The sequence below is a fragment of the Hippoglossus hippoglossus genome, chromosome 4 (genome assembly GCF_009819705.1).
Source record: "Hippoglossus hippoglossus isolate fHipHip1 chromosome 4, fHipHip1.pri, whole genome shotgun sequence".
In the NCBI taxonomy this organism is placed as follows: Eukaryota; Metazoa; Chordata; class Actinopteri; order Pleuronectiformes; family Pleuronectidae; genus Hippoglossus; species Hippoglossus hippoglossus.
In genome coordinates, this window is record NC_047154.1 from 26,883,970 (window position 1) to 26,892,686 (window position 8,717).

The 8,717-nt window shown below is 44.8% G+C and overlaps 1 long non-coding RNA gene across 1 annotated transcript in view; it reads right to left on the reverse strand.

The window, feature by feature from the left end:
* Nucleotides 1-7,284, reverse strand: part of LOC117759823 — a 27,558-nt gene extending 20,274 nt beyond the window's left edge. Inside the window, exon 1 of the long non-coding RNA XR_004613573.1 lies at nucleotides 6,946-7,284. This is a non-coding gene — a long non-coding RNA (uncharacterized LOC117759823). The remainder of the gene's footprint in view (nucleotides 1-6,945) is intronic.
* Between the last annotated feature and the right edge of the window lie 1,433 nt (nucleotides 7,285-8,717).

Genomic DNA, 8,717 nt, shown 5'->3' on the forward strand with positions numbered 1-8,717 from the left:
AGCAGATGCCACCTCTGGATCAGCCCCTCTATCATCGGGGTTTAGGCCATAACAATAAAAGAGGGCACATTGAGCCAGCCCTGGGGAAATCAGCTCTACTGTACAGCAACTTCAGACACGCACACGAGAGGGAGGCAAAGAAAATAGAAGTGACCTAATTTAAAGTCTGATCCGCTCCCTCCTGCATCTCACCGCCTCCTCGTCAGTCTCACAGTCGACGCTCTGCTGTCGCCTGATGAGCGCGAGGTAATGTCTTTCAATAGGTATCGCCCCTCGATGCTCCAAACGAAGACGGCGAGGAAGGAATTCACCTCCCGCGCATGTCTGTTAATTCGAAGTGATGTGTGTATGTGTGCTGATGTGTAAAAAGCATGTGTGCATGTGTGCATACACGAGCAGAGGAGGCCCATATGCTGCATTATGCAGTGGGACTTGTTAACATCTGTGTCAGTTATGACAGTGGTGGCTCAGTCGTGTCCGTCCCTCTGCGTCTCCCTTCATCTCGCCCCTAAAACGTCCCTCTCATCTGCTGACAGTCATCGTAAAACCCTCCTGCTTTGTTGTGTTGCTATTTGATGTGCGTTCGTCACAGATTGTTCATTCCACAGGATGCAGAGTCGTCTTCTCCGTATTATCCTCAATTCTGCAACAGAAAGACAGAATCACTCTCAGTGGATGAATGCAGACGTTATATTCCAGAAGATTCATATTAACATTGACCAGTAGAACAGGAGAGGAGGACAAAACCCTTCAAATCACATGGGACAGCTGCTGCATCTCCAGGACCTTGTTCAGGAAACTCATGCAGGAGAATAAACGACAATAATCGGACTGAAAACCTTTTAAGGACCGTAGACATTTTGTTTTTATGAGTTGTCTTCAGACCAAACTGAAATCTTTTTCTTAGCTTTAACTCTTGGCCACCATGTGACAGCAGGAAGTCGAGAAGAAGAGGTGTTGAGAGATGATCCTGGATCCAGTAGATGTGTGTGTGTGTGTGTGTGTGTGTGTGTGTGTGTGTGTGTGTGTGTGTGTGTGTGTGTGTGATGGCTGTTTAATGAGCCTTCAACTGTCCCAAACCTGATTCCTGACCCCTGTCTACAGTGTGTGTGTGTGTGTGTGTGTGTGTGTGTGTGTGTTATGATACATGTGATTCATCAGACTGTTGTGTGCTGCACATGTGACATGCCTGTGTGGAGGTTCACACCATCTATCACACTGCAAACACTTACAGGAGCTCATGGGCAATTTTTACAACCCATATATCCACAGTGTGTTGTGTGTGTGTGTGTGTGTGTGTGTGTGTGTCTGTGTGTGTGTGCGTTCAGAGCGTTTGCATCTTCACTGTCAGCTGACCCTCTGTCCATACATGCTGCTCTCCACTTTGGTTCTGAAAAACTTGTAGCTCTCGGTCCTGCTCCTGTCAATCAAATGCAGCCGAGATGATTGGCAGCTGGGGCTGACGCTGATGAATGACTCGATGGCAGATTGACTTGGCTCCACACTGGAGAGTGGCTGTGATTCACACACACACACACACACACACACACACACACACACACACACACACACACACACACACACACACACACACACTGTAATATCACCATCATGCATTCCCTTAGTGTGAACGATGAATTTGTCAGCAGTCCTCAGTAAAGTCTCATGATTCGGATCATTGACTGTGAATAAAGATGGATGACGTTTCCTCCCAAACTCCAGAAATGGAGCTTGAATGTCTTGGATCCAGACGCTGCCATCTTGTGGTGATCGTAGTGTGGAGCCACGGTAACAAGGTCTCGTCAATACATGACCAGCTCCAGCTGTCAATCATGAAGTCTTTATATCATCGATTAACTAATTAAAACTGATGAGAAACACTTGAACAAACATCAGAGAGATAAGAACGACCTGAAATGACAGAAACTATCTTTACAAACACTTTTTAGTTTGGTCCATGTCCCATCTGCTAACATGGAGGAGGTTTTATGGGTTTATGAGCTGTACTGCAGTCAGCGTGTCATTAACGCTTCATATTTCATCTGATGATTTGTTGAATGCATTGAGGCTCTGCTCGGTTTTTGAAGGTTAGAAAAATGAAACTATGTGTTTGTGAAGTATTTTTGTTTAATTGTACGACTTCTTTAGGAATCTGTGGGTTTCATGCTCAGAGGGTGGGGGAAGTCAGAATCTGCTGAAAGAGCAAATAATGTCTTTGATAAATAAATAATGTTCGTGAGTGATTCCTGATATAATAACAGTAATAAACTGTAAATCTGCCTTTGCTGTTGTATTTAAACTTACTTTCAGTCAGTGAATGAAGCTCTTGTGAGAATAGTACGGCTGAATGGAGCTGGGTCATAATTACGAGCATGACATGGATGAAGCCTTCATTCGTGGTGATGTACGGTGATAATCTTTTGAAAGGATGCTCCAGTCCGGGGTCACACACACACACACCTTCACACACTTGCATTCAGCCGCTCGTGTATGCATTACCTGTGGAGCATTAGGTCGAGCAGCAGAAAGTCAGATTGCTCCATATTCAAGGCCACCGCTCGCTGGAGTCTGTGGCTGTGAATCCCTTTTGAATTTGCCATTAAGCGGTGAATAGGGCCGTGGGGAATGAGCTGCGGGCGACATGTCTGCAGCGCCGCAGGCTGATGGAGAGCTGACCCTCCACATCTTTTACAGAATCCTCGCCAAATGGAACGGTCCAGAGGTTGCAAATTGAGACCCGGCTTTGTTGGGCTGCTGATGGGATTCGGCGTGATTCATAGGCCCATTATCTGGCTCCTGGAAAACGTGCACGAGTGTGTGTGTGTGTGTGTGAGGTGTGTCCACGCTGAATCACACACACGGGGTAATGGACCAACGGCCGCAAATGGAGACAAGTGTGTATTGTATTATTGTTGAGCTGATGATGGGATTCACATGCACGTTACGGGAGACACTGAGAGCTTTAATGGAAACGTGTGAGGTGTCAGAAAGATGTTTTATGAGACAGAAGATGGCTCTTTCTGCCATATGTCACTATTTTCTTACTTTGCTGGTAAGTAGAAGTGTGTGCATGTGTGTGTGTGTGTGTGTGTGTGTGTTGGCGAGGTGAGTTTGTGTCACCCTTGGGTCATCGCTCAGCAGTAACGGAGATTAGATATCATTTCACAGTGTGGTCAGTGTTGAGAGAACAAGTAATCCAATCACAGTTTGGTTTTTACAGCCTGCTGACTACTGTTATACTACTGTGTGTGTGTGTGTGTGTGTGTGTGTGTGTGTGTGTGTGTGTGTGTGTGTGTGTGTGTGTGTGCGTGTGTGTGTGTGTGTCTCTCTGTGGATTCATGGAGTTGTTGCTGATGTGATGAATCACACTGAGACTTAGATATCAGGCTCCTCAGTCTCATTGGGTCGTTTCTCGCTCCTGTGTGTGATCACACATCGTTGACGCCTGTAAAGATTTTCCATTCCAGGCTTTAGATGACACCTCTGCTCCCTGAGGATCCAGAGAGGTGCCGGGGCTTTTCTCTGTGAGTAATAACTCAACCTGTGTCACAAACCAAACCCAAAGATGTCGTCATTTCATTCATCTCAATCGCACACATGTATTCAGATAAATCTGTGAGTTTGGCCGAGCGACGAGTCATTTTGCGATGATTTAAAGAGCGTGACAGCGCTGTCGCCCCGGTGCCAGGACTCCTCCGTGGCCCCAATCAAGCAGTAATGGACGAAGCGAAAACGTCACGTGACGGTGTGGGTTTCACCAGCCACAGTGAAGGTCAAAGGCCCGTTTGGAGACTGTGAATCATTAAGTTGGTGATAATTGATACTGACCTCGCCCTCACGGGGGAAGCAGTGGACCAGGTCTGCAGCATAGAGAGACGTTCCACCGAGAAATCACACACATCACTGAAGACTGAACATGTTGCAACGAGAAGCATCTAAAGCCCTTTTGGTTCAATGAACATTACACGACAATAATATATTGAAGATCCAGTTTTTCTAACATCCAGTAAGTGGAGGAGCAGAAATGTAAGTTTGACCAGAGGATGATGTGAAAGGGATCATCCTCTGGGGCTCATGAAATATCTGCAGAGACTTGAAAGCCCAGAGGTTGAACATCTGTAACAGGGACAGACTGGAGCTAATAAATGTCCCTGGACCGTCTCACCTGGACCAGAACCAGAACACGCAATTTGTCCATTTGTCAATGTCGCCATGAAGGTCTCGTAAAGATGTGTTCTGTCACATCATGACCTTTGACCCTGAGAGACTGTCCACTTCCTGTTGATGCTGTTTCACCAAAACTGACTATACTGCAACCTAGAGGGCAGGAGCGGGATAGTCTTCAATGAGTTAATGCAGCTAACGGCTAAAATAATGATTTACAAAACATACAATAATGTAATTAATATGTGATAATTAAAATATGAGAACAAACTTGTCTCTCACCCACACACGGCTCCTTTATCTCTCACCACGTAGAAACATGCTTTATTAATTATTTAAAATGTTCATTATTAGATTAAGAATTTAGTCTATTGTGTGTGTGTGTGTGTCTGTGTGTGTGTCTGTGTGAGGAAGGGGCCTTGTCCTGCATCACACTGACAGCTGATTACATCCCCAGTCCCTCACTGCCCTCATGCAATAAACATCACACACACACACACACAAACACACACACACACAGACAAACACCTGAGATGATGATGCCGAGGATGCTGCATGAGGCAATGACCACTGTGTCATATTCATCATAGTTCACACACACACACACACACACACACACACACACACACACACACACACACACAGTTCTGATGTTATTTGTAATGTTGTCCATTTGTCTCAGGGGCTGCTCCTGTCACTGTATCATCAGAGGGCTATCCCATAATGCTCTGCTTCATTCTCTGCTTGGCTTAATGTGCTTGGACGTGCATGCGTGTGTGTGTGTGTGTGTGAGTATGTGAGTGTGTGAGTGTGTGTGTGTGTATGTGAGTGTGTGTGTGTGTGTGTGTGTGTGTGTGAGTGTGTGTGTGTGTGTGAAACTTGACTTCATCTCGCTCTCACCTCATCTTCATCCCACCTCCACTATTCGTCTTCTCTGCAACATCTCTCTCAGCCTTAATATATGTTTTTCCTCCAGACTTAATCTTGTCTTTGTCCATTTATCCTCCAGCTGCTCTCACACACACTCACTCACACACAGAAACACACACACACACACACACACACACACATTTTCATTTGTGTGTGTAAACCTGCAGCCTCTTCACAGCAGTTTGCACTGTCCAGTTCAGATCCTGTCCTCATTGTCGTGTGTAAATTATAAATTACTTCTATCGAAAATCATTAATTCTGCTCAAGAAGTAAAAAATGTTAAAAATATCATCAACCTGATATAAAACCAGTTAAAAAGAAAGAAACAGTTTGTTGCTGTGGTTGAGCTGAGAGGAAAAATACACAATCAGGCTGAAGGAGGACAATGGTGCTGCATCTGGAAGGTACATACACCATATCTGTGTGTGTCTCTGTGTGTGTGTGTGTCTCTCTCTCTGTGTGTGTGTGTGTGTGTGTGTGTGTGTGTGTGTGGGTGTGTGTGTGTGTGTGTGGTATACGCAGGCTTAGCGACAGTGTTGCCTGGAATCCTCCAATCAAACAGTTCCAGGAAGAGCAAGGCGATAATGTCAGTGATGGATTCTGGGCCTGCGTCTCCCGGGTTCCTCACAGACACTTTTATCTGCGTGAAGGACACGTAATTAAGAACACAGAACATGGTGCATATCTGTGTGTGTGTGTGTGTCTGTGTGTGTGTCTGTCCCTGTGTGTTTGTGTGAGAGAGCAAACACTGCTGTTAACAGTTTTTTTTTCATGTTCGGTCTCGAAAGAAACCAGATAACAATTCAAAGTCTGCTTATCTCCACTCCGAGGATACATGCTTCACTTTGTGTGTTTTCTAGCCCTGAACTGTCTGAGTGTGTGTGTGTGTGTGTGTGTGTGTGTGTGTGTGTGTGTGTGTGTGTGTGTGTGTGTGTTGTGTGTGTGTGTGTGTGTGTGTGTGTGTGTGTGTGTGTGTGTGTGTGTGTGTGTGTGTGTGTGTGTGTGTGTGTCTGTGTGTGCCTGTTCAGCTAATCGTATTGATTCTGTGCACGCAGTCCTGAAGCAAATTTAAAGACATTAAAGTGAGAGCGGGGATGGAGGGATTATCTGCGTTTGCCTCTGGAGCTCAAATAAAATACCTTCTTTATTTATCCCGGAGCTGAAACAGGTTTCTCATTCGGGCCCGAGCACCGACGCTGGGAGGCCCTCTGGAAATTGTAAGGATTTTTCTTCTTCTTCTTATTTGCCATTTTGGCCTTTTTCAGGGCTGAGACATGCTCAAATTCTGACCAAAGTTTGCAGGAAGTACAAAGCCCAAAAAAGTAATTGCATTGTGGAGTAATTTGAAGTGGGCGTGGCAAAATGGCTCAACAGCGCCACCTACGGAAAACCCCCTCAGTTAGCGTTCACCGATCCTAACGAAAATGAGGACACTGGTGTATCATGACCAGATGCACAAATAAGTCTCTCAGTGCATTATGAAAAACACAACAGGAAGCCCGCCATTTTGCATTTAGTGGCCATTTTGGCCATATTCAACATTTTTACTTTGACGTACTTGTCCCAGGGCTTTCATCAGATCAACTTCAAATTGAGATGAGCGTCATCACAACAAGACGGAGATAAAAAATAACTCAAAGATCGATTTTTCGACCGTGGTGTGGCGTCAAAGTTTGATTACACGCCATCAAAGCACGAGGTTCTGTATCTTGGACATTACGGGTCCCAGGATTGGTACCACAGCAACAAAGTATGTCTGTAAAGTACAGCATGAACGCAGCAGCAATAAAGACACGGAGCATTCAGTTCATCATCCGGACTGCATCTTATTCAAATCCAACACAATTTGACATACAAACATTTTCAATGTAAACCTATTGAACATTAGCTTATAACTGGTCTTTATAAGGCACAATAACAATACATGACTTTATTACAGCGTGTGTGTGTGTGTCGGCGCTGAAATACACACTGTGTAAAGTAAACACCATTCTATAGCGACCTGCCTGCAAGACCACGCGCAGGTCAAACAAACACCTATACAGGCCACTGTTGTCACCGCCCACCTGGTGGCGCTAGTGTCTCCCGCCTCACTGTCCAGCGGAGTTTCTAAGTTTTTAACAGTCCAACAAAATAATCACAACAACATCAACATGTCTCAATGACACTCGTGGTGATCAAGCTACGCTGTAGGAGTTAAAGCAGGGGACTCTCACTGCTAACCTGTAAAGTACAGCGTGAACGCAGCAGCAATACAGACACGCAGCGTTCAGCTGGCGTGTGGGCGGAAGTGACCCCCCCGAAGAGCCAGCACGGGGTGACGCTGCTTCCGTGCCACGTTCCACCTGAGTGCTGCTGCCATTTACTGATCTCTCCATAATGCATATGAAACATTCACCCACGTGACTATCACGTATTTTACATATATTCATATGGTTTTAAGGAATTAGTAAGTTATTTTGCCAATGGACGTGGCAAAAATAACTGACTAGCGCCCCCTAAAGGGCAGCCCCGACGCCACGATTGGCCGACATGTACAAAAATCGATGGGGACATGTGTCTTTTCATAACAAACAAATAAGTCTCTTGGATAGATATGCTAGACCAAACAGGAAGCCACCATTTTGGCTTTAGTGGTATATTTTTTTATATCTATGTTTTTTTTCATTTTTTTTTTTTCTAGGAACAGCACAACAAAAGTGCGGCTTTTTTGTGGAACTGGTATATATGAATATATACCAGTTCCACAAAAAAGGCGTTATGTCGGAGCGTTATGGAACAACGCAACAGGAAGTCGTCAATCTTTGACGTTACACGTTCGACGATCAACTTTAAATGACGTCATCTCAAAAACATGACGATTTTTTGTTTTTGACCGGAACAGATCAGTCTGTGCGTAGTGATGCTGACAGCGCTGCACGTGATGGCGTGGAATGTAGTGCGTGATTAGTGGCCGTGGTTCGGAGCCGTTTCTCCCGGTCCCCCCCCCCCTCCCTCCGCGGCCTAATCAGTACAACAACAGTACAACACTACCATCTGGTGGACAAATGCGGAAACTGTAGAAACAGTCTGTCTCTAACAATTACTATAATAACAATGATTTATAACAATAATATCTAAATTCTTACAACATATTTAATTTAGATTGAAGTTAATGTTGGCTCTTCTTATTATTATTATTCTAACCCAAAGGAATTGGCTTTTTGAGCCTTCAACATGCTCAAAAGTGGTGAAAATGTAATCTATATTGACTCATCGTCACAGCGCCACCTGCTGGCGACAGGAAGTGACATGTTTTATACTTTGATGCACTGCTCCTGGCTGCTTAAAGGGGACATAGCATGCAAATTCCACTTTGTTAGTGCTTCTACAGGTTAATGTGGGTATCTGGCATTTTGAGTGCCTGTTCCTTTAAATGCTAATGAGCCAGCTCCCCCCTCCCCCTCTCCCCCCATGATTTTAAACGATATAAATTACATATTTTATATGATATAAATTATCAAATATGCATCCCATACTTTGTATTCCCCTTGTTGTCCTGGAGTTTTAATTTTCCCAATCACATAATTAAATGTCCCCCTCTGCCCATCCACTACAAGCACACAAGCAGACAGACAGAGAGA